The sequence below is a fragment of the Ambystoma mexicanum genome, chromosome 10, assembly GCF_040938575.1.
Source record: "Ambystoma mexicanum isolate Mex_15411 chromosome 10, UKY_AmexF1_1, whole genome shotgun sequence".
Classification (NCBI taxonomy): domain Eukaryota; kingdom Metazoa; phylum Chordata; class Amphibia; order Caudata; family Ambystomatidae; genus Ambystoma; species Ambystoma mexicanum.
The window spans coordinates 526,241,973-526,268,942 of NC_090932.1; the positions used below are offsets into that span (position 1 = coordinate 526,241,973).

Here is a 26,970-nt window from a genome sequence, read left to right on the forward strand (position 1 = left end):
CCCAAAGGTAAAGCCAATAACCCATTTGCATCTGGTAAACTTCCAGAATCCCACTTTCCCTTGTTTCTATCCAAATGCTTCTCCTCGTCCTTCAGATTATTATTTTCTGAATACCAAATCTACCTTGACAAAACAATACCAATCCCGTCCCTCTGATTATCATTTCCTGCAAACCCAACTTGCTCATACAAAACACTGCTGTTCCCACAAACCCCCCCCGTTTGTCTTCCGACAATAATCATGGTCATTCCAGTTTGTTCCACACCCCCTACAAATCTCACCTTTCAGAACTTGCCCAAATCCCTAGCAAGGGAACTATAATCTCATACAAGACCTCTTCTTCTCTATATGTCGTAGGATACTCTAATTCTCTAACTCCCTCCCTTTCCGAAGAGATTTAGACTGGGCATGGACAAAGGGGTGATTGAAGAAGTGACATCATACGATTACCTTTGGGTGAGGGTAATGGCAATATGATTTGATTTGATTATATTCTTATAAAGCGATACTAGCCCATAGGCCTCAGAGTGCTGCATAAAACAAAAACTTACAAGACAGCATGAATAACAAACATACAAAATAAATACATAGTAACAACCCAAAAGTGAGAAATTCATTATGGAGACATTAAATAACCCAACGTCAGTCTTGAAGAAGGGAAAAATAAGAGGGAACCATTAAAACAAAATACAGCAAGTTACTACTATAAATGAACAGCAGCATAAAAAAATAAGCTCAAGATTCGTGGAATCCCATAGGTAGATATCTAACACGTTTCAGATACATGGGCAAAGTACCAGTTCCAGATCCCACCAAAATAGTCACTATTCACTTGAGAACACAATTTGGCCAAGTCAATTCTGCGCAAGAGTTTCAAATCAGAAGAAAGCACAACACCTGGCCCTGTTCTTGCCCGTAAAAAGGCAAGGACTTTATTGCAGAGTCTGTCTCTGGGTTCGGTCTTAGTTAATTTAGGGACATTAGAAATTACAATGTTACGATTGTCCAACACCAGGACCTTGAAGTCTTCATTCTCCAGAGGTAGCATATTGAATTTCCTACGATGTGCAATCCTTAGGTCTGTCGTTCTAGGTTATTGAGACTCCTGATATCCAGCTGAATCTGCTGACACAGGCATAGGAGGGAGTTCCGACAGACCCAAACTGTGTTTCTGTGGAGACTCATTTGCGCTTGGGTTAAAAGCCATGCAGCAAATTGGTTTTTCGTGTGCAGGGAAATGTGCTACAATGCCTTCACCACTTGAGTCTTCACGCACAAGTACCTGTCCTTCGCCAACAGACTCTGTGTCGATAATTGTGATGATTCCTGGAACAAATGGACTGCGTCTGATGTTGCTGTGAATTGCAATGTCCTCGTCTGTGGCCCCTGTCGGAAGAGTACCTGTCAACTGAGTAACGACTTTTCCAACCATGGTAAGGCCGGTCTTCAGAGTTTTGGCAGCACTAATGACAGTGGCAGTGTAAGATTGGATGTTGTCTCCACAGGCTCCACCATGGGATTGGTGACACCGGATCAGCTTATTCTCTGCATAGGCAAGCCATCGACCTCCCAGCGCAATGGGATTTAAATTTGGCCCTGGACATGGGTAACAGCTTGTAACAAAGATTTTTTTGGTGAAAGTGCAGCTGTCAAACGCAGCAATTTTCTCCTGCAACACGACAACGAGTATTCGTTTGTTGCAATGCAGATCGTAGATGGGAGTCTTGAACTGAATAGATTTCACCATCTCGCCTGTTTGAAGCGAGTAGAGATCAACACAACAATAAAGCAGGCTGGTGCCAGAGGATCCAGTGCTTTTACAAACGCCCAAAAGGGGTCTCTTCTCAGAAAAATGATCACACTTCTGTGGACCTATCTGTGGAGTTGGCAAGATTCGGGCAGCACGAACTGGGCCATAGCGTACCGAGAAGAGCTCTTGAGCTTCCCCACTGATAGGAATACTCCAGACCTGCATCCCCATCACTGTAACCAATCATCAGAAGCAAAGGAGGTTCATTCCCAGAGCTGTGCATTTCATGAAGTTCTATATTCCTCGATGTATCATTTATATCTGCGCTTTCAAATCTGACCGACAATTTTTTGCTTCTCTTCTGTTGGCTGTGTTCCACTGTAAGCTTGTGGCACAACATCTTGAAGAAACCTAACAACACTCTCCATATAGGACTGCTCCGTTACAGCTTGCGGCCGGACCATCACACCACCACCAGTACATCTACTAGGACGGCGGGGAGATTCTGATGCCATGGCAGCACGTGGATTCCATGCAAACAAAAAGGTACAACAACAGCAGAGGTTTTTCAATTATTGCTCCACACGTAGAACCGGTCAGCTTTTCAGGGGGCTGTTAAAGTTTCAACCACTCTTTACTTTTAAGGCAGTGGAAAGTGATTCAAATATGAAATAAGGAGAACTGTATGAAATAAAGCAAGTGAAAAAATTGTTAGCAGTGCAATGCAACTGAAATTCAAGGAAAAGCAATCCAAGAACAAGTTACAAACCCCAGGTAACTTTCTTTCGACAGGATGTTCCTTCCAGGTATTTCTCATCTTTGATATCTCCAATATCCAGCTTCAGTTGCTTCTGGAAAGAAATGTCGGCAGAGGGCGCTGTGCATGTCCCTCGAGGGGCTCTGTCTCGAGGATGTCACCGAAGGTATATATAGAACACGCAGTGCCCAATGACTTCAGTTCTGTTTTTTCGTGCCAGTCGAACTACCAGCATTAAACTGGTTTAGACCATAAAACTGCAATAAGATGGAAATTCTACTGCAGGGTAGGTTGGGAGGGGTGATGCGATGAGGAATCTGTGGGGGGAACATCCAGTCGAAGCAACATTACCTAGGGTAAGTAACTTGTTCTTCAAATGGATTGTGTCCTCCACGTATTGATAGACTCCCAAAGCAGTATTCGTTTTGTCGAAGGGAGTAAGAATTTTGTCATCAAGGGCTAGTGTGAATCAAATGAAGGACTGCTTTCCCAAAGCTTCCATCCTGAGTTAAGGTGCAATCAAGGCAGTAATGCTTTGTAAAAATGTGAATGCTAGACCAAGTGGCTGCCTCAGAAATATTTTTTATTGGAACACCCCCTTTGCCGAGCAGCCATGCCCCAAGTGAAATGGGCTCTCAAGCCTTCTGGGGGACCTTTCCCAGTCAGCCTATAGCATTCAGTAATGGCTAATATAATCCATCTGGACAATGTTTGTTTAGTTATAGCCTGTCCCAGTCTATGACCCGTGTATCCTATAAACAGTTGGTCATTAACCGAAACTTTGACATCCTTGAAATGTAGAAACTCTGAGCCCTTCGTGGATCGTGTCTGTATAGTCCCTCCTCTTCCTTGCCAGGATGAGGTGGAGGGTAAAACGTAGATAATCCTATGTTTAGTCCCAAATTAAAATCTGATATAATCTTAGGTAGGAATGAAAGTTTGACCTTAAGGACGACCTTGTTCTTATGAAAGACCGCAAAAGGTGGTTTAGAAGATAGTGCCTGGAACTCACCCTACGGGTTGATGTCAACGCTAGAAACAGGATGGTTTTGAATGTTAGTAGTCTTAAGGGACATGAATGGAATTGTTCAAATTATGCACACATAAGAAACGTCCAAACAAGATTGAGGTCCCAAACAGGAACCTGAAAAGGAGATGGAGGAAACACATTAGCGAGTCCCTTTAAAAATTGATCACAAAAGGAATTTTACAATATGACATTTCTTCAGACGAGCGCTTGAAGATGGAAAGCACCGCCAAATAACCTTTAATGGTCCCAACCTGGAGCCCCAGATTGGCCAAATACAGCAGAAAAGATAACACCTCTGGTGTTTTGCATAGAAAATGGTCCACATTCTTATCCCTACACCAGCTGCAGAATGTATTCCAACGGCACAAAGACTTTGTTGCTGGCCTTCTGGCCGAAAGCAACATCTCCATTACGTCAGCCATGAGGTCCCAATCCTTATACCTCAGCCTCTCAGAAACCATATGTTAGGGAGAATTTGAATCTCTGTGCCAATTCCCTTCAACCTTAGAGACCCCAGCTGTTTTGCTGTACTTCAGGACTTTTTAATTTTAACCCTGGATTGAGTGGTACCTTTTTCTTACTCTCTCATGTGTTTTGACCTGATTTGGATTATGTGTTTCCTTTGTTTTTAGAGTCTGACAAACTCCATAGGCATCTAATTTTTGTATGGTGACACACAGCACCTTCGGTGCAGTGTCGCAGACAAATCCTTTAGATTTCCCATAAGGTTTAAATACATTTTCTTGTGAGAACTACAGTTCAAGATTAGTAAAGTGAAATTGAATTTACTTACCTTGTCTGTTTGTGGGTCCAGCACACACCATCTTATGTGGAGTGCTGGGGGGGTTACCTATTAGCCTCTTATCCTACATTCATTCTCATGTAACATTTTTTATGTTGCCCTCACTACTTTAAATGGGTGGTGGCTGTGGTTTTATTTTCCTAACATTGTGCTTTTCTACCGTAGACTGAATCCTCAGCTGCAGTTTAGCACTCATGGGTGACCATTTTGTCAAAATGGCCCAATTATCTATTTTTTTCACCATTTTCTATTTTTGACGTCTTTCTTGGCTTTTACTCTGCGCACCAAGCTAGGTTTGAGCCCTTTGTTCCTTTTGTCTTTGGCAGGCTTCAGTCCTGAAACCCAGCTCTTGCACCAGTGTGTCTGGAAGGGCAGGAAGTGAGGGAGGTTCCCGAAACTCCCCTGTCCTTTGTCTCTTTGAGTGCATGAATGCAACCAGTCCTGATTGGCTGGCTGGCTGTCCGTTTAGGACAGCTACCTTGCTGTTTAAGTGACAGTCTGCTTAAAAGTCAAGGGTTTTGGGACTAGAGGCAGAGTCGACCACTGGGAAGAAGACCCAGCGAAGAAACCGTGAACGAAACTTGCTGCATCCTCCTGGACCTTTAAATTGCCCAAAGAAGCCCTGCTGCTGCGCTGAAACGCCTTTTTTCTGATCGACAAGAGAAGCTCCGGAAGGGACAGCTTCTTCCCTTGGGTTAGTGGGACCAACTAACCCCAGAGACTAACTCCACTGGACCATCTTCCCCGACTGGCTGTACTTCTGCTGCAGGAACCGAGTGCCAGGGGTTGAGAAATGCATAGTTGAGTGCAACGTCTGCAATCCGGCCTGAAGCTCCAGAAGTCTCCTAAGGACCCTCAAGAAGCAGGACGACCAGAGCTCGAGTCACCTCACCAGAGTGCAGGACTCAAGGAGCGAAGGAAGCCCAACCAGTATCTGAGATCGGCGACAGTGCCGTTTACTGCATGCTGAAACTGCGAAGTGCTGATGCTCTGAAAAAAGCCAGTAGCTGCCGACGACCTCCAAATTGCTACCGCAGGAGCCCTCCAGACGTCCTCCCTCTTGTCCCCATGACTGAGGCTCAGGAACCCAGGATCTGCATCGCTGCAACAGGACAGAATCCAGCTGGACCACTCTTCTTCAAACCAGACGTACTGTTCAGACTTGGGGTACTTACCTCAGTGTCGTTAGCTTCTCTCTTTTCAGTTGAGACTTGCAGTGGCTACTTTTGTTAGAGTTGATTTCAGCTCTGCTGTCCACAAGTGTAACAGCTGATGACCCTACAAGTGATTCTACAAAAACTCTCTAACTTTGTGCAAGACTTATTAACTATGAATTGCCTCTGCTCCATAGACTGTGCTCCAATTGACATTGGCTGTCCTGGCTCCCTGCAGACTCTTCTAGTCCATTGACTGATATGTTCTGTCCTTCAGAGGTGATAACTTGTATTTAAACTGTTATTGCTGGAAAAGGATTTGTCTAGACATTCCTGCAACATCAGAATCTGCAAAGTGTACAAGTGATATATAAATGCCATTACTGTCCTTGTGAATGAAGTCACCTCCGGGTGTTGGAAGTCTGTAAAAAGCATCTCTAAAAGTTATCTAATAAGCTTATGCAGAGTCTGGATAAGTATTGTAAAGTATATTTGATTGTTACATATCTTGCCCTTTTTAAAGAACCCTTATTTAAAAATGGATGTTAAATAACTATTTATAACTGAAACCTTCAGTATAAGTGTTGCTTGGCTACTTGCATTTGCGAATTTCATTTCTACAGCTCTAAAGCTCATATTTACCCCTCTTGAGATGGGCCTGGCTGCTCAGTCACAATACCAACTTGTGTATTACAGCCCTATACCAAAAGTTGGGTTAGCTAATACCAAGTAGACCAGTGTTGTGTATTCTCATATAGTGTTACTACATCAATACTTGCCTAACGCCATGATTGAAGGCTGAGTGTCTTTACCTCTGGATGGAGAACCCCACCCTCCTCTCTTGAGAGGGGGTCCTCTCTTTGTGGAAGACATATTGGAGGGCAGATGGACATGTCCAGAAGGTCCGGGTATCACGTTCTCCTGGCCCGATCCGGGGCAATTCGGATTTCCCAAACTTTCTAAACCTCCTGATCACCCGAGGAATGATGGGGACAGGAGGAAACCCGTACAGAAGTGGAAACTCCCAGTCCACTACAAACGCGTCCCCTAGAGCTCCTCTGAGGAAATATTCTTGGAGCAGAACAGTTTGCACTACCGGATGGCACTGGTCGCGGACAGATCCACTTGAGGGGTTCCCCAAAGCGTGAAGATCTCTTGAAGGACTTCCTCAGCTAGTTCCCACTCGTGGGAGACTGGGCTCTGCCTGCTCAAAGCGTCTGCCGCTGTGTTCTCCTCTCCGGCTAGGTGAATTGCCAATAGGGAGAGTACTTCCTGAATTGCCCAGAACCAGATCTGCACTGCTTCTCTGCACAGTGGTAGTGACCCTACACCACCTCTCTTGTTGAGGTAGTACATGTCTACTGTTTTGTCTGTCATTATCAGGACATTCTTTCCCCGTACAGAGGGCAGAAAGGCCTTCAGCGCAAGTCTGATTGCTCTCAGCTCCAAAAGATTGATGTGTAGTTTGGACTCCGATGGAGACTAACAACTGCTAATTGTAAGATCGTTGGCGTGTGCTCCCCTCCCGTGAGTGACGCCTCTGTAACTACTTTCATCTCTGGCCATGGTTGCCAAAAAGGTTCTCCCTTCAGAATGTTGTCCTCACTGGCCCACCACAGGAGATCCTGTGCAACCCTGTTTGGAACCTAAAGTAGGTCTGACATGTTGCCCGAGAATGGAGACCATTGTGCCCTGAGAGCCCTTTGAAAGGATCTCATTCTGAGGCGAGCCTCTGGCACCTGGAAAATGCAGGATGCCATGAGGCCGAACAACCTCAAGAAGTCGAAGGCCGGGAGACGCTGGCCACTCTGAAATTTGGTGACCATCTGCAGAATTGTCTTGAGCCATCACTTCAGGTGGCAAGGTCTTTCCCAAGGATGTATCCAGTACAGCACTGATGAAATGGAGCTTTTGAGATGGTATCATGTGGGACTTATTGTACCTGAGGGAGAAGCAAGTCTGTGGAGAGTGTGGCAGTTCACGCCGAGATGATCCAGGACTTGTTCAGGAGAACGCACCCCGATCAGCCAATAGTCCAGGTACGGGTAAACATGAATACCCCCTCTCCCGAGACTCCCTGCCACCACCACCATCAGTTTCGTGAAAACCCTTGGGGCGGAGGTCAGCCCTAACGGCAGAACTCAAAACTGATAATGACAACCACCAACAGCAAATCACAGGAACTTTCTTTGCTCGAGATGGATTGGCCCATGAAAATAAGCACCCTGAAGCATGGGCGTAATTTTAAGGGGGGGAGGGGAGACAGGGGTGTTTGTCCCCCCCCCCCAACTTTCATGGCACACCATTTTATCCCCATTCATTTGGCTGGGGCACCTTTTCTTCAGATGCAATGTCCCCCCCAACATTTACAGCAACGTTACTCCACTGCCCTGAAGGTCAAATGACACTATCCAATCCTGGAGCTGGAGGGCCTCAAGGATCTGAGAAATTGTGACCATCTTGAACTTATCCTTCTTGAGGAACTTGTTAAAGTATCTCAAGGTCAAGATGGGTCTCAGTCTTCCGTCCTTTGGGAAATATGGAGAATACCATCCTTTGTTCCTCTCGGTTACAGGTACTGGCTCTATAGCACTTTTCTCTAGCAGGGTCAAAATGGCCTGCACAAGGAACAGACCTGGAACCTTTAACGAATGGTTTCCCTGTGGGTGATTCTGAGGTCTCTGAATGAAGGGAAGGCAGTAACCTTGGGCTATGGTTTGTAATGCCCAATCATCTGAAGTAATACCCCGCCATTCTTTCAGATGCTGAGACAATCTGCTTCCCACCGGGCTGTCGTGAGTCAAGACCTCTGAGGTTTTGAGGCGGCTGAAGCAGTTGCTAATGGTAAAGATGCCGCTGCTTGGGCGGGCTTTGCCCCTCTCCCTCGTCAACCACAAGGGAATCTTCTTTGGCCTCTTTGACCAGCCATTCCTCTCGCTCCTCCAACTTAGGAGTAATAGCGAAATGATTGACCCCTCAAGACGGTCCACTGGGGTGAAAGGGGTGAGGCTGCCTAATAGCGGCACCTAGAGACTGCTGCCGCCTTCGAGGTCTGCAGCTTGTCAAGGCCTTTGTCAGCCTTGCTGCCAAAAAGATGAGACCCGTTAAAAGGCATATTATGGAGTCTAGACTGCACCTCCGGTGCAAAGCCAGACTTCCTTAACCACGCAAACCTGCGTATCACAGTGCTTGCCGCCATGGCTCTGCTGGTACTGTCAGCAGAATCCAAACCTGACCGAAGAGACTCACACATGGCCTCTTTGCCATCTTTTACAATGGCCAAGAAGCCGTCTCTTTCTTCCCCTTCAGGAATATGTTCAGCCAGTCCCATAGGGTGTAGGTGAATTTTGCAGGGGCACATGTAGAGTTGGCTGATTTGAGAGCCATGCTCCCAGCAGAAAAGAATTTCCTTGACCAGGCGTCTATACGTTTATCATCCCGATCTGGTGGGATGGTCGGATAGGCAGCCTGCTTGGAGGTAGCGATGCACTGTCAGACTTTTTGGCGTAGGATGTTTTGACAAGTAGGTGGGGTCACCACTTGACAGTTTATATTTTCACAAATTCTTATCGACTGCCAGACTTGATTCCAGTGCTTCCCAATTTGCACTTACTCTCTTTTGTAGAGCAACATGAAAAGGTAGGATAGGATCCCTTTGAGGACCTTTGTCCAGGATATACGTGAAGTCATCCTGTTCAAATGGGAGGGCAGACCTGCTCCATCCCATAAAATCAGTGAGCCTGGTAATTAACTGTCTGTAAAATGCATCTGTGTTATCATCTGGTTCTGGCTTACCTATATCCAACTCTGGTGAAGTGTCCACCCCACTGGCTGACTGTAAATTTTCACACATATCCTGCAAGCTAGATTCCTCAGATATAAAACTATCAGGGCCATTAGGAGTGCCATATTGCAATCCAAAAGGTGGATCATTGTCATCTGAAGGCTCATTGTCTTCATAAATGGATGAAAGTGATTAAAAAAAATCCTTTCTAGGCAAAGGAGTGAAGGTTTTTTTAAATTACTGGTAAAGGCGTCAATGGCTTCAAGCCAGATTCTGATGCAGTTGTCGATGTCTTCGATGAAGATGTTTTGGGCGTCTATGACGCCACTGGTGTTGATGACGCTGACGTCGACTTTGTCTGTGGCGGACTTCGATGGTTCGAAGATTCTTCTATGACTTCTCATTGTATCGAGGCCTCCACGGCTCTCGATGAGAATCTAGCCTTTGTCCCTGGCTCAAGGGCGCAGAGGATTTGGCTCTAGCTCTTGCCTTACCGGCTTCAGAAGGATAGGTAGGCGCATGGCCTACTTGCTTCGAGGGTTTCTGGCTCTAGAAAATGTTTAGCATTTCCTCCCTGAATCATTCCCATTCAGCCAGAGTAGAGGTCTTAGTGGGGCAAGATATAGTCCTCTGTGGGGAGGAGTCGGACGAGGAAGATGAAGTAGGGTTGTATGATGACTTTTCTTCCATTTCCTCGAGGACGAGGAGGAGTGGTGGGAGCCACTGCGTGACCTGGACCGTTTAGTCATCTTCCATCGAGGAGAGTAGACTCTCGATTCGTCGGAAGAATGCTTTTTCGACTGAGTTGTCGATGCAGGTTTCTTGGGAATTCAATTTACCGCCCATTTCCATTTACGCTCCTTCAGAGCTTTTCCAGTATCGGCTGGCACTTCTGACAGGTCGAAGTCTTGTGCTCCACAACGAGACACCACAAGCACACCCGATGTGGGTCAGTCAGCGACATTTTTGTGTCGCAGTCTTGGCATTTTTTAGACCCGGTCTTCGGGGTTGTCGGAGCCGAAGACATTGTTGACAATTTTCGAAGAAATACACGAAGCAAAAGCTTACTCAGAAAAACCGAACTGAAGCCAAGGGGTGCTGTGTGTGCTATCTACACATTCTGTGACGACATCCTCGGGACAGAGGCCCTCGTTGGACAGAGTCGACCCCATCGACGCACAGCACCCTCTGCCGAAATCTTTTTCAGAAGCAGCTTAAGCTGGACATTGGAAATATCAAAGATGAGGAACACGTGGGAGGACACAATCCAGTCAAAACAGTTTTACCTTGCCTTATAAGAAAAAGCCACCAAAACCTAAAAAGTACTTCCATGCTAAGGTAAGTATGCCTAATGCAGGCAAGTACAATTTTACAGTGATGAAAGAACCAATTTAAGTTTTAAGATTAGAGTTTCTCTCCCAATATCATCAGGAGAAACACGGGTGGTGGGGAAGACTGAGGGGGGTGGTAAGGGATCCTTTGACAGAACTCTGACAATCATGACTAGGTAAGGGAGAGGAAAGTGAGGGTGAGAACTTTGTGCTTGTACAACCCTATGGCAGGGGGGAGGGAGTGGGGCAAGGGGTTGGAAACATCCTTGCCCTCCCTTACTCAGATTCCACTAGAAACCACCGCTAGCGTTCATAGATTTGCTGAGCTCTCTTACTTCGGTCGTTGGATCCATTGCAGGGGGGCCTTGGGCTGCAGATGCAGTGGTCGTTTTCAGGTCCCGATAGGCAGCGGTTCCAAGCTGAGACCAGACTGTCCCCCGATGCTTTGCAGCCGGATGACAGCCACCCAGAGATGCAAACCACCACAGATCTGGAGATCCGCCCCCACCCAGGCCACAATGAAAGTGGGCATCGACAACACTGCACTAAGACGAGGGCAAGCAACTCACTTGGCAAAGACAAAGAAACTGCACCAAAAAGGCATCTTTCCAAGATCGAGAGCAGCATGCAGAATGTTCTTATGCAACAAGCTGTGAAGCTGAATCTCTAAACTCTAACCCATGCACCGCAGATGCCTTTGGATGGAGATGGTTAGCCTAAAGTATAGTTACGGGACACTTCTGGGAGCTCCAAGGAGAAAATCTTCATGCAGGGATCCTGACTGCCTGGTCCCATCAGCCTAAGGTTAGAAGCATTGTTAGGGAGATTTAGCAGTTTTATACTTACTCCCCTCTACGAGTGAGAGCCCCCCCCACCCTAACCCCTCATCACTTTTGGCTGGACTTCCGACCTTTTTCTTGTTCTCCTGAATGAGGGGAGCCTTCCCCCCCCCCTCATTCATTCTATCTTGCCCTGATCATGGGAGCCATGTTCGGTATGTTTTACTTTATTCTTTCTTTCCTTCCTTCATACCTTTTTAAAAACATCTGTGTTTCAATTTCACGGCACACAGCACCCTATGTGCACTACTGCTGGAACCCCTTTGGGCTCTCCCCTTGATATTCTTTTATATTCCTTATTAACTATTGTTCTCAAGGATAGAGGGATACTTTTTATCCCCCTTAGCTTTTTCTTTTGAGAGATCAGCACACACCACCCGACGTAGAGTGCTAAAGGGTTAGCTAGTATTTCCTTTTCTCTGAGCTCCTGGAACAATACCGTTTACAGTAGCAACCCTATAGTTATGGCTGGTGACAGTGGACGTGTTCTACTGACATTTGTGCGATTTTCCACCGCAGGCTGTTTTCACAGTTGCAGCTATGCACAGGAGGGTCACATTTGTTCCAACATGGTGGCTCCTTTCTTTTTTCACCATTTCTTGAGCGGTTGTTCTTTCTTGGTCCTAACATCCTGGGAGGGGGAGGTCCCGATTTGAATGCCGTCTTCTGCAGGAACCCTTTGCGTAGCCGCCGAGGCTCCAGTTGTCTGCGAGGACAGGAAGCATGGGAGGATCCACAAACTCTGCTATCCTTTCTCTTCTGGTGTGCCTGAAAGGAACCAATTACCACTGGGGTGCTGGATGTCCTGATTGGACAGCCACACCCGCCCCGGTCTGTAAAATGCAGGGAGAGTTTCCAGAGGATGAGTGAAATCCTGATAAAAAAAAATGAGATTCCTGAGGCAGAAGGCAAGTCGACCACTGTTAGGGAGATTTATCAATATGTATGCTTCATCCGCTTCTTCTAGGGATACCACCAGCTCTTTTTGCTGGACTTCTGGACTAAATAAGTGGAGCCTTTTTTCACTCATTCATTGAGCTCTGTCTGTCTTTTGGAACTGTATACTCCATAGCTCTTAAAAGGCATATGTATTCTTCTAATGGAGCATACAGCTGTTTCTCAATATCCCCAAGTAACTTCAGTTAGTAGGGATAGAAAGATACTCCCAAAACGTATGTGTGTGTACGTGTGCGAGTGTGCGCGTGTGTTTTTTTGTTGCCATAAGCACAATCCAGAGATCCGATCCAACTCACCCAGAACCCCTCATCAGAGCGTAGGACTGGAGGAAGATTGACCAGGCGATCCATGTACTTTGTTGGTTGCTGAAAGTCGTGCTACAGGTCCTCCTTTGAGACTGCTGCTAAGAGATCCCCGTCCAATGTCCTGCCTTCAGTCATCAGACCAAGGAATCCGGAGGTCGTGTCCAGAGCTGTAACATCGCAGAGCATCCAGCATGAAAATGTTCTTCTAACCTAAGGTACTGTGGGGAAAAATGTATTACTTACCTGATTCCAAGAAGTTGATCCACAGCGTTGGAGTGCAGTGTCCAGGGCAACCCCCTCTTACCTCCGACCCAAGCCGCTGCTGGTGTCCCTTCCAAGAGTATGTTTTAAGGTCTCCCTTGTTAATTGGTAATTTGCTGCTTTAATACCACTAAAGACTGGAAGAAATCCACAGGAACTGTTCATAATTTGCTGCTTGTCAAGACTTCAAGCCCTCTCCTAACTGCCTTTAGGTAGGGTTGCATTGCGTTTTGGGACTTTAAGGACGTACTATGCAAGAAAAACCCTCTCTAGAACCTTGAAACAAGCTCATGTTACACTAACTAACCCTTTTCCTCCCTTTAAGTGACTTTACTATATGTGTTTGCAGAGTATGATATTTTATTTATATCGCGCTTGTACACAGGTGTTTCAGAGCACGTCCAGGCAAAGGGAGGGAAACAGGGGAGAACACAAAAACAACGATCTTACTAGGACCAGTGACATTGAGAACACGCAAGTGCATGGGGTAAATGCATTACAGTATAAACCGTTCAAAACCGCATCAGTGCGCAATAACCGATAATACGATAACATTTTTTCCCTTTCCAACGTTGCTACAAATGTAACTGAGAACACACACAGAAGTGAAAGTGCCCTTTGAAGTTTATTATCAAGTATTCCTAAGTGTTCTGGTATAAACGTCTAAAGTATTTGAAGTGTTTCTGGTGTAAATATAATAAATATATACTTTAATATAACTTATACGTTTAAGTGCTTCTTTGCTGTGCATGTCTAACTAGATTCAGTGTACTTACCTACAGCTCACATCTTCCTCTTAAGGTAAGTCCGACTGCTCTGACACTCTAGGTCCTGAGTTAGTACGGACTGATGCTAAGAGTTGGGGGAATCTACAAACCACTGGGATAGCTTACTAAAGTCTTACTACCAGTAGGACTTTAGGAAAACTAACCACCACTGGAACAGAAGATCCGAAGAAGACGACGACCAGAGACACTAGCAGCCCATTCCAATAACCACTAAAAGACCACTGCTGTCCTGACCCAGTTTTCGAATCGACAGGAGCTCTGGAGAGGAAAACTCCTTCCCATTAGTTGGTGGGGCCAACTAGCCATAAGACGACCTGCAGAACAAGCCATCCCTGACATGCTGTGACCTTCGTGGGCTGCAAACCGCCATTACCAGGGGACCTCCGACCCAATTGAAGTGCATCGTCTTCCCGTGAACAAATGCTCCCAGAACTTTGGAAAGCTCCAGTTGGATGTCCAGAGACAAGATCCCCCTCCTCAAAGTCCCCTTACCAGATTGCATGGCCCAAGAATCGTGGCTGATTAACCGGGCAGTAACCGTTCATCCTTGGAGCTTGTGAAAAGGCACCAAAACTGCAGACCGACGTGGGAGTATGAAGAAATTCTTCCTGAGAGACCTTTCTCTTGGCTGCTCCTGCAACTTCCCTTCCAGAGTCCCTCATTTTTTCACCACGACCAATGAACAGGAGACAGGGTCCACCGCTGTTGCATCGTAAAATAATCCATATGCATCTTCTTCATCACTCCTCGGGTATGCAGGGCTCGGGGGTGGTAGTACTCCCAAGTTACACTTGTGCCCTTCTCCTTCATCTCTAGTGATAACCTGGGTATCACGAGTCAGGTCCTGATGTGGCTGACTACTTTCCTCTCTGATCAACCCTCCCAGGTTCAACTTGGGTCCTTCCTCTCCTCCATCTCCATCTCTATCTCTATCTGTGGTGTTCCCCAGGGGTCTAACCTCTCTCTCCCTGGCTGTTCAACTAATACCTGCCACTTCTTGCCCACCGCACTGCTGCGCTCTGACCCAACTTCCAGTGCTATGCGGACAATACTCCGCTCATTTTCATGCTACCTTCAGCCACCTCTTCTCCCTCTCTCATCTCTGACTGCCTGTCCGCCATCCAGGAGTGGTGTGCCGCCAATGATCTCTGCCTTAATGCCAGTAAGACTGAGATTCTCCTCATTGGAACACCTGCTCCCTCCTTTCCGGTCACTCTCTAGCTGGCCTCTCTTGGCCCTCTTCCTGGTGCCACCTGTGAGGCTAAAAACCTTGGGATCATCTTTGACTCCACACTCTCCTTCTCTCCTCACATCTCTGATGTCTCTAAGAAGTCACACTACCAGCTGCACCTCCTCAGAGGTATTCTTCCTTTCCTCTCCTTCCTCCAGAAGGTCACTGTCTCCAGAACTCTGGTTCTCTCTAGGCTGGACTATTGCAACAGCCTCTTTCTAAATCTGTCTGCTTCTGCTCTACACCCTTTGCAACACATCCAGAACAGAACTGCAAGACTTGTCCTTGGCCTCAAGCCCAGGGATCTTATCTCTCCAGGACTGAAATCTCTGCACTGGCTCCCAGTGGCTACGAGGATTAAGTTCAAAACCTTCTGCATTGTCCACAATGCCTTCTGGGGCCTGGGGCCTCAATACCTACAGCTCTCTCTTCCTAAATATCTTCCCTCTCAAGCTCTTCGCTCATCCACCTCTAATTCCCTCAGGGTCAGTCGCTTCTCCAAGCAACGAGTTGGTGGTAGATCTCTTTCCTCCGCTCGGGCCTCCCTCTGGAAAAACCTCCCTGCCTCCCTGAAACTGGAGGCTAATCATCTCCGGTTCCACAAGCAACTCAAACCTTTCTCTTTGCTTCTGCTTTTTCTCCTCCTCCTCCTCCTCCTCCTCCTCCTCCTCCTCCTCCTCCTCTCCCCTGCTGACTTCCTGGCTGAAACTGAAACTGCACTGGTTACCTGGCCACCCTCTGATCATGGGCCCAGGTCCCCTGCCAGGCGCACACCTGCACTGCCTTCCTGGCAACCACCGCACTTAGGGACTGTTTTTCTGTATCCCTACATTTCCCTTACCAGCACTTGACACCTGATGTTTGCACTTACCCTTGCACTTGCCACCAGCTGGCCATACTTTACTTATTGTTTATTATTATTTATACCATGTACTGCACTTTTCCCCCTCCCCATTCCCATGCACTTGCGCGATCTGAATGACACCTAGCCTACTAGGATCATTGTCCGTCTTCCCTCGGTTACCCCTCCACTGCATCGTCGTGCCTTGAAACACTTGTGTATATTCTGCCGATGCACTAGAACTTGCCCTATGGCGGTATCAATCAGTACTACCATTACGCCCTGAAGACAGCCTAGTCAGGTTGAAACACGTGTAGGCGTTGACAAGCTACCAGGTATCAGATGTTAAAACAACACAGCTAACACGTATATGTTCTAATGTGCAAAATGTTTATACCACTATGAACAATAACATTTCAAGTGTATGAAACCAATACTACTTTATCATTTGTGGTTTTCACCAGACAGATGTCTGCATCTCAATAGAAACCTTTATCCAATTACTTTGTCTCCTACTTGTAATTATTTTCAATCAAACTTTAACAAACATCCCAATGTGGTAGTACAATAGGATTGCCTCCTGAGCGCAGTCTGTGAGGTTAGCGCCTCTCACGATACTTGTGTATATGCGCGTTATAAATACATCATACTTACCTCTAGCCATTTTGTTTCTCATGGGTTACTGGTGTGCTAATCCGGTGTTTAGGTGGTCACCTATACCATCTGCCCAGGCCTAATGCTTGTGCGCCTATAGCCGGGCTCTGCTGCTCGAATGCCCAGCCAGCCTCCTACAGCTCCATCCTTATCAGATACAGATTTAAAGGACCTTTCTTTGGGTGCTGGTGCCCCCGTCAGTACCGACTTATCTGAATACACATCCTATTTTTAAGGAACACACGGCTGAGGACATTTCTTTATCTGACTCTACTGGTCCATCTCCGTTCTTACGTCGCTTCTTCATCAATCTAATTCTCAGGACAAATCAATCATCAGCTCTTCAGGTTCTCAATTATGTTTTAACGTCGTTGGTTTCTCTTTATGAAAATAATTCACAGACTCGGCTATTCCGGAAGCTATAAAAAGAAAAAGAAACTGGATAGCCTTGAACAAAGAGGCGACATTCAGGCTTTTCCTAAAAGTAAGTGTAGTATTGCTCCCCCCCCCCCACTGGTTACAGAAAGGCCAGCCTGCTTTCATTCAGCCAAAGATTTGGGGGATAAAATGAAAGCGGCTTTCTCTGTCCAGGAGAAACAGCAGATTACTACTTGTGAAAATCTGACACTCCTTACCATCTTCCCCTTATCCTAAAACAGATAAGGGGGCTGGAAGCACCACAGAGCAAGCTGAGCAAACCGACCATGAAATAATGATCCTCCCTTTGGGCAAGAGAATTTCCACCAAGAAAGAACAGTGTGCGAAACTAAAGGGGGTGGATCAAATAATGTTTAATTATGAAAAATAGAAACAACTCGAGAACATTCCTGAGGAATTGGACTATAGCTGAATCGTTTTCAACTGCTAATAGTAAAAATAAACACACTTTAGTGGAACAAGATTGTTCTGAACAGTCCCCCTACGACTGAGACATGCAAAGCCCTGGCAAAAGTGGACGAAGGAGATGATGACAATATGTTAGTTTTTATTTTTTTTATTTTGTTTATTTACAGCACGTGGTTATAAGACAAACCTTTTGCCAATTTAATACAACAGATAAAAATAATATTCTAAAAACTATTTAAGATTTGACGATAAGGCAGCAATATTAGCAACATACAATTGAATGCAGTACATATAAAAGAAATAGTTAAAAAACGTTCAATTTAATTTTACATTTCATTAGAGATCAATAAATAAACGACATTTAATGATATGTGATGAAGAGCTACCTTCCATACATCGTAGGCGGCTGCTTTCATAACCGTGCTCTCCACACTACACAAAGCGTTCCAAAATTGTTCCACCTGAATACATGTAATATTGTGTACTAAACAACTACAGTTGGGGCTATAATAGGTTCAGAGAGCCTGATATTGTGTTAAAAGGTGGCGCGCAGTCCCAACATGCACATTGCAAAATCTGCAGCTTCTGTCCCTGGGTGCTAATTTATACCATGTCCCTGTGTGTTCCCGAGTGGAAACGATGTTAAAGCGTAGATATATTATAAACTTGCGTATATTCACAGACAGTACTTTTGCTAGGTAAGTCGGGAGAAAATCCTGACGAAAGCCTTGGGTGCTATATACCTGGTAGATTGATTTCTAATGTGAGCCTAGCCATATAACTACACACATTGTCTACCTCCATAGGGGAATGGAATATTGCCAAAAACAATTGGCACTGCTGAGACAAACAAAGGCACTGAATCGATTGGATTCCAAGTTCCCAGTGTAGAGCCTGCACAGGAACAGAAGAGGGGAACCCCTAATATAGATCTCAACAATTTGGCTTCTATTCTATCCATCGATTTCACCAGAGCGCCTGAATGGATGGTAGAACCGTAGAGAATCATGGAAACAATACTTTAGAGGTATATTTCCACCATGCCCTTCACATTATTGCCCCTTTTGTTACATATACATCTCCTAATTGCAAGCCATTTCTTCATAGTTTTGGGAAATATATCATCACCATGCATATGAAGAGTCAGATTGTTGCAAATGGGAACACCCAGTTAGAGATATCTATCTACTACTTCTAAAGGCTTATTTACCCATATAGCACCAATTGAAGTTGTGTCTCAGCTTCATTTTCTTACCAAACAACAATATCTTCGTTGGGGCACTATAAACCCTGAGACCCTTTGTCTGGGCATATTCTGCCAAACCATCCAATGATCCCTGCAGGCCAATGTGAGAAAAGTCACGTATGACGGTCATCGGCATATCCCATCCAGGACACTGGCACTGTACCGATACGGGATGGGAAGTTGTGTGCCGCTTCAATACAAGAGCCAATTTCTGCCACGTATAAGTGATATAATAATGGGGCCCAGCTGCAGCCCCTGTTTCAGACCAATATTAGTTTGAATATCACCAGTGACCTCACCGTTCTGAATGATACGGAGCGACACCGTAGTGTCTATATATAAAGAAAACTGTACTGGGGCCCTAGGGTTGGAAGCGACCTTGCTAAACTCTGTTCTTTGTTGTGGTGCCCTAATTGTTGATGCAAGGTCACAGGATACGTTTTGAGGGGAAGCCCACACCTCTTTTGTTGTATGAAAAAGGCGGTTTTCCTGGATACCTCGCAGTTGAGTGTTTTTACAGAGAATAGATTGTCCATGCTGTTTTGCGTTTGGTGATAAGTGCAAGATTTTATTCATCAGATTGTTTTTGGTGTGGGCTGCCATGAGATTTTTGGAACCCGTCTGAAATGGGAACACCAAACTTCTAGTTACAGCCCATTTTAATTGTTTTAAAAAAATATATAATTGCAAAAATCTTTGAGCTAATATCAAGCATGGCCAATAAATATCCTGTAATCTTGGGGATTAGTGAGCTCGCCCCTTTTTAAATACAGGAATGAGGATGGATTTGCAACAACTAGAAGGTATTTGACCAATTTTAAGAATTTGTTGATATAGATTCGACAAAACCATTGCCCAGAAGTCAGGGTCAGCTTTGAATATTACGTTTGCCATCATATTGGGGCCCGGAGTACTGGAACCATTTAAAGCTTTAATAATGATCACAATATCATTGGTCTCAAATCCCTTACAGAACCTTGCATCTAGGACGTATGGGGCTGAAACCTGAATGGATTCTGGTTTGTTATATTATGCTAAAATAGCTTCTGTCCAACATGCTACATTAATGGTGTTTTTCTCGTTACCACTAGTGCCATTAGCAAAAGATTTAAACAGTGACCAAAACGTCCTATCGTCATTCATTCGAAGGATTGAAAAAAGCCCTTTCCAAGCAACATTATTCTTTGAGAATGTATGATGCCGACTCCAGTTCTTGTACCAAGTAGATAAACGAGCCACCAACCTCTTTTTCCCCATAGGGATAAGGGAATCCAATTACTTAATGTGATTATAGGGTTTCCGATATATTTCTTTCTTATGATGGACCAAAACATCATAGTTGTTTGAGTTTATGGTGGGCAGGGCAATTATCTTCTGAGACAGATGTAGCTGATCATTTAAAAAATCCATGAAACATCCCAGCCCTGTTCCAGTAGCCAATTCATAAGTATAGAATGGCTGCATTTAATAAAGTTGCTAATTGCTGCAACATTATTACTATTCAACACTATAAGAATGCTCTGCAAATTGACTGAGACCAAGGCCTGCATGCATTTAAGGTGTTGAATACATGGTGCAATGTAGGTCCAACCCATGGTTGCATGGGTCACTGGCAATATTAAACATAGTAGTGAGGACCCCACAACATTCCGCATTAACCCTGTCCACAAACACTTAATCGAGGCTGGTGAGGCTGGATACATTGGTCCAAGTGGCTTTTCGGACTCCCATAATTGGGCTCCTTTGCATTAAGACAGATGAAATCCTGTATCACAGCCAGATTCCGCCACAAAGAATCAGTATACAATAGGGAATTCAGATCTACTACATAACGCCCATCAATCCCATGATGGTCTTGAGTAAGCTCCTGCAGCAAGCCAGGAGCATTCAAATTGCCAGCAATCACGATCCCACCCCTGTGACAAGCATCAAGCCAAAGTAGAAGTGCATCTTCAATATTGGCAATGATGCCCTGCTTTCTGCCACACACAACGGATTGTATATATTGATAAGGAGCTGGCACCCCGTATTTGACAATGTGGCCGCCATAACATATGGCGACGGTCTCTCCATAAGGTGTTGCTTCAGTGTGTATTTAGCCAGAGCCCCTATAGCAAGGTCCCCACTCGGTGTACCCCGATCACCACATTTGCTGATGTATATATGATATTATAACCATCAATGAAAAATGCCTGTCTAGCACAGATCTCTTCTAGTGCAAAAATAACACAACTTCTGATACATGCCATACCAACAGGATTAACAAGAAAGAAACTAAAGCCGTGAGTGTTCCAGCTAAGCCATTTCATTTCCCCTTCATGCTGCTGAAGTCAAGTAGTGTTCTGAGCATAAACGTCTCTTTCTTTGTGCCTCACCGCACAATGATTCACCGGCTGCGAGCACATACAATGTTGTGCAATATTGATCCACCCTTTATGCACTGATGCCAGCTGATCCCTCAGGTACAGGTTGGTGCTAGTAGCCTGCGGGAGAAGTTGATAATTTTCCCATCTGACATGTTACATATAGTGAGTTTGAGAGCCCTCACATTCAGCTTTTGTGCATATGTCCATTACAGAGAGGCTACAACTGATGAGCGGAATTCAATGAAGGCCCAATTGAGCGAGCTGTCCCATTTAGGCAGTTCAATACTTAGAATATTGTTAAGGAGAATTCTCATTTTTGTGCCAATTCCCTTCAACCTTAGAGACCCGCAGTTCTTTTGGACTTTTAATTTCTACCTAGGAACTGCAAACTGCTGGCTGCATTACCACCGTTTGTTGCCTTTATTATTTATTTATTGTTATTTATCGGTTTCTCCTCTGCTTCGCACTTTCCACCTCTCCCCTCTTCCATGCACTTTTCCCCTCCCCCCTCTCCCATGCATTTGCGCGTTCTCAATGTCACTGGGCCTAGTAAGATCGCTGTTTTGTTCTCCCCTGTTCCCCTCCCTTGCCTTGTCACGCTCTGAAACACTTGTGTACGAGCGCGATAGAAATAAAATATCAATCAATCAATAGCCTGGAGCGAGGGAGACCTTTTTCTCACTCATGTATTTTGATCTGATTTGTACTGTTTTCTTTGTTTTTGGTGTCTGTCAAACTCCATATATTGTGACACACAGCACCTTCAGTGCAGTGTCACAGAGAAGTACTTGGATTTCTCATAAGGTTTAAATACCTTCTCTTGAGTGAACTACTGTTCCCAAGAGTAGTAAAGTGAAATGGACTTAACTTTTTTTTGTCCCTATGTAGGTCCAGCACAGCCCATCTTTTGTGGAGTCCTGGGAGGTTACTTAGTAGCCCCTTTTCCTACTTACTCATGTAACATTTTTTATGTTACCCTCACTAAGTTAAGTGGTTTAATTTTCCTACCATTGCGTTTTTCTACCGCAGGCTGAATCCTCAGCTGCAGTATAGCACCCATGGGTGACCATTTTGTCAAAATGGCCCCGGTCTTATTTTTTCTCCATTTCTTGTTTGTGAGGTCTTTCTTGGGTGTTACTCTGTGCACCAAACCAGGTTTAACCCTTTTGCTCGCTTTGCCTTTGGCAGGCTTTTGTCCTGAAACCCGCCTCTGGCTCCAGTGTGTCTGGCAGGGCAGGAAGTGAGGGAGGTGCCCGAAACTCCCTGTACTTAGTCTCCTTGGTTACCTGAATGCACCCAGTGTTGATTGGCTGGCTGGCTGTCCTTGCAGGACAGCCACCCTGCTGTGTGAGTGACAGCTCGGTTGTGCATGAATGGGAGAAACCTGCATAAAAGGCGAGGCTTCTTGAACTGAAGGCAGAGTCGACCACTGGACAAAACATCCGAAGGAATCGCGAAGTGAAGCTTCCTGCATCCTCCTGGACAGTCTAACTGCCCGGTGAAGCCCTGCTGCTGTGCTGAAGCTCCAATTCCAAATCGACTAGAGAAGCCCAGAACGGATGACTTCTTCCCTTGAGTAAGTGACACCAACTAACCCCAAGACAAACTTTGCTGGAGGACCTTCCCAAACTGGTTGTACGTCTTTGCTGCTGCTGGAACCGAGTGCCAGGGGTCGATAAATCCGTAGTCGAGTGCATCGTCTTTAAACCGGACCGAAGCTCCAGGAAGTTCCTGAGGACCCTCCCAAAGCAGGACGACCCAATCCCGAGTCACTTCACCAGAGTGCTGGACTCAAGAAGCAAGGGAAGCCCATCAAGTGTCCAGAACCTTGGTGGTGCTATTTGCCAGAAGTTGAAACCGCAAAGTGCTGCTGATCTGAAAAGAGCCTGTAGCTGCCGCCGACCTTCAAACTGTAGTGCAGGAATTTTCCAGACATACTCCCTCTTGTCCCCACAACAGAGGCCCAGGAACCCAGGATCTGCAAGACTGCAACCCGAACAGAAGCCAGCTGGATCCTCTGCTTCAAACCTGAGGTACTGTCTTGTCTAAGGGGTACTTGCCTCTTTTGTCTGTAGCTTGCTTGTTCTCGCTGGAGACTTGCAGGAGCTGCTTTTGGCATAGTTTATTTCAGCGCTGCCCTTCACAAGCCTAATAGCTTGTGGCCGAACCGTGATTCTTTTGCTACAAACTCTCTAAAACATTGTGCAAGACCGTTGCGCTATCTAAAGAAGTGCCTCAGCTCCATATTCATTGTTCAAATTGAGTTTAGCTCTCCTGGCTCCATGCAGACCCTTCTGACCCATGGACTTTGATTCTAACTGTCCTTCATAGGTGGTGCCTAAGTTTACCTTGTATTGCTGGGAAATATTTAATCTAGACTTCATTGGGAGATTGAAAAGTATTCACATGCTCTGAGAATCTGTTAACCTTTTTCCTTCCCTAACCTTTTCCTTTTTCACAACCTCAGAATTGCATTAAATACCAAAAGTGATATTTCGATGCCAAACATTGTCATAGTAATTGAAGTCACCGCAGGGTGTAGGAAGTGTGTGTAAGCATCCCAAAAGGGTATCTACTTGCTTATCTTAAATCTGAAGAAGTGTTATGAAGTCTATTTTTATTGTTGCATATTGCCCCTTTTAAAGAAGGCTTATTAAAAAGTGACTGTTCAATAATTATTTTACTAGAAAACCTTGAGAGCAAGTGTTATTTGGATACTTGTAATTGTGAATCTGTGTTGCATCTCTACAGCTCACATTTACCCCTCTTGAGATAAGTCTGGCTGCTCAGTCACTCTACCAACTTGTGTAGTACAGACCTATACCAATAGGTGGGTTACCTATTACGAAGACAACAAGGCTGGTGTAGTCTCCCACAGGGTTACTGCATCCAATCTTGTCTAACAGTGCGTTGTGCACCAGATCACCGGCACCCACTCCCAAATCAGTCAGACGTTTAGTGCCGTGTTCTACTAGCACATTGATGCACTTTCCTTTCTTTGCCTTCAATATTTTATGAAAATCGATGTAAAGCGATTCTTTAGGCGGTTCCAATATATTGCGACAAAGAGTAAGATCTCTCCAGACTGAACGTATCTCCAGTGACTTCAGACCCAATTCAAATAGAATTGCCACGATCGACATGCAATTAGGTAACTGCAGAACCTTACGCCATGTAAGAATTTCGAGTAATAGATGTTTATTCATGACAGTATTTCGATTCCATGTACTTTTTTTGGAATAACTTTCCCCTCATACAATTTGAGGAGAGGTTGAATGGAAAATGTACAATACATGACCTCTTTTCTTTGTTTTTTTTTCGTTTGGCCAGACAAAGCAGGAGCCTTGTATCTCAAATGTCCAACAAAGTCAATTTTCCTAGGGTTATTGAAAATCGGAAATCCCAAGCAGGACGACCCAAGCTCGAGTCACCTCACCAGAGTGCTGGACTGAAGGAGTGAAGGAAGCCCTTCAAGTGTCCAAGATCCGCAGTGGTGCGAGTTGCCGGTAGCTGAAACCGCAAAGTGCAGCTGAACTGAAAAGAACCCGTAGCCGCCGATGACCTTCGAACTGCAGTGCAGGAGTCCTCCAGATGTCCTCCCTCTTGTCCCCACAACTGAGGCCCAGGAACCCAGGATCTGCAACACTGCAACCAGAACAGCTGGATCCTCTTCTTCCAACTGTGCTAAGAGGTACTTCCCTCTTCTGTCTGTAGCTTGCAATATCTCACTTGAGACTTGCAGTAGCTACTTTTCTGCAGAGCTGATCTCAGCTCTCACCCCAACAAGCCTAACAGCTTGTGGCCGAGCAGTGATTTTCTACAAACTCTCTAACTTTGTCCAAGACTGTGTGCTATCTAAAAAGGGCCTCAGCCCCCTAGACATTGTTCAAATTGACTTTGGTTTTCCTGGCTCCCTGCAGACTCTTCGAACCCATTGACTGATTCTAACTGGTCCTCATAGGTGGTACATTGGTTTAACTAAGTATTGCTGGGAAAGGTTTTTTCTAGACTTCGTTGAGAGATTCAAAAGTGCTCATATGCTCCGAGAACCTGTTAACCTTTTTCCTTCCCCTCAACCTCAGAATTTTACCAAGTGCAAAAGTGATATATAAATGCCCATACTGTCCTAATAAAGTCACCTCAGTGTGTAGGACGGTTGTATGAAGCATCTCTAAAGAGCATCTACTTGCTTATCTTGATTCTGAGAAAGTGCTATGAAGTGTATTTTTATTGTTGCACATTGACATTTTTAAAGAATGCTAATTTAAAACTAACCATTAAATAAAACATTATTTTACTGGAAGACCTCAGTGTAAGTGTTATTTGGATACTTGTATTTGTGGATTTCAATGCTACAGCTCACATTTACCCCTCTTGAGAGAAGTCTGGCTGCTCAGTCACTACCAACTAGTGTAGTACAGACCTATACCAATAGGTGGGTTACCTAATACCAAGAGGACAAGACTGGTGTAGTCTCGCACAGGGTTACTGCATACAATCTTGCCTAACAAATATTGTGACTGGTGATACTGGCTAGGTAGGAAATAGATTTAAATATGGTAAGTAGGTGCAGTTCAAAAAAGGACTCTCTTCGGATGGATTTCATTTAGTTTAATCATACGCCCCATTGATGAGAAGAAATGTGCATCCGCCTGCTGATGTACCGCTGGAGTGTGTATATTCTGCGGGTGGTCAAAGTCAGGCCGACCATGAGAGAGTGGCACTAGCCCCAGGGGTTGAGAACGATCAGTCTCTCATAGTACGTTTAGCACTTGTGGACAGTATTTGTGTCATGTTCAAAGTTCTGTTGGTGGAATTGGCAGCCTTGATGACATTAGGACAACCCCATTTGTCCATTGGGCCATGCAATACCACCTGTGGCAAGTACCATCCCCCTGTGCTTTAGTGATCCGCCGAGGTCCACCTGGGGGAGATGCCAATATCACAGATTCTAGAGGTTCGGTGAGAGAGCGGAGGAATGAGTTCAGAAAAACAACTCTTCTTGTTTCCCTCACCCTTATTAGTGCTACTGATCTTGTCCTGGTTCTCAGCCCTATATATCTCTGGGCTCTCTATCATCGAGAGCTCATTACAGAGAGCATCCACAACGTCACTCTCTGACGCTGCCACAATGTTGAGTCTCAGCTTGGTTGGGTGCTTTATTATCAAGACATTTTGAAAACACTGACCCCTTTTCAAAGAGATTTGGGAAATAGCTATGGACATTTCTTCAGCCTCACGACATTCGTAGGCACTCTGCGTCGGAGATACAAGTGCTTCCAGGTCAGGGGTGGAATAAATATTTTGATCAGAGGCGCGATTTTATGAGGCGCCACTAGGTGCTGATGGTACAGTTTTGAACTTTCGGCACAATATGAGTAGCAAGCCATTCTTATCAATGGTTGCCGAACAATGAGATAGACTAGTACCACCCTCTAACGTGGAAGCCACCGTGGGGTATGATGTATCAGATGTCTCTTTGGGCAATGTAGGTGGAACCACCAGGTTGGGGTATTTAGTAACTGCCATCAAAGAACTTCCCGTTAACAGTGTATGATTTCTTACGCCAGTGATCTTGCGTTGCATTGAATTAACATTGCCCAAGGTGTTATCCAATTTGCCTTTCTTAGCCCGCTGCGCTAGACTCTGGGCTTTAGGAACCAGTGTAGGACTGCATACTCGTTTACTGGGTTTGAGCGCTTCACTGCACAATATGTTTTTTCTTTTCAGAGGCATATCAAAGGAGGCATTGGCACAATAGAATCAGGGTTAGGATTTCTCAATGTAAACTGTGAAATCAAAGTTAAAGAGCAGTGGATTGCTATCTTACCTCAATAGTCTTCTGCAGCTCAATATGCAGAGTCACTTGTAGATGCAGCGCAGAGGGACGGGCCCGCATTTACCTACACCCACAATCCTGCACACCCGAACACCAAAACACTTCTCGCACTCCCATTAGTTCTTAAGTCTGTGATGGCTGCCCAAACACAAACCGATGAGCCTATCATCCATCAAGACTATTCACAGG

General features: G+C 45.3%; 1 protein-coding gene and 1 pseudogene across 1 annotated transcript in view; both read right to left on the reverse strand.

Annotated features, from left to right (window-relative positions):
- UBXN7 (UBX domain protein 7) overlaps positions 1–26,970 on the reverse strand; it is a 1,247,298-nt gene that overhangs the window by 843,244 nt on the left and 377,084 nt on the right. The gene's annotated exons all lie outside the window — the stretch shown is intronic.
- Positions 1,094–2,285, reverse strand: LOC138492765 (BCAS3 microtubule associated cell migration factor pseudogene; annotated as a pseudogene).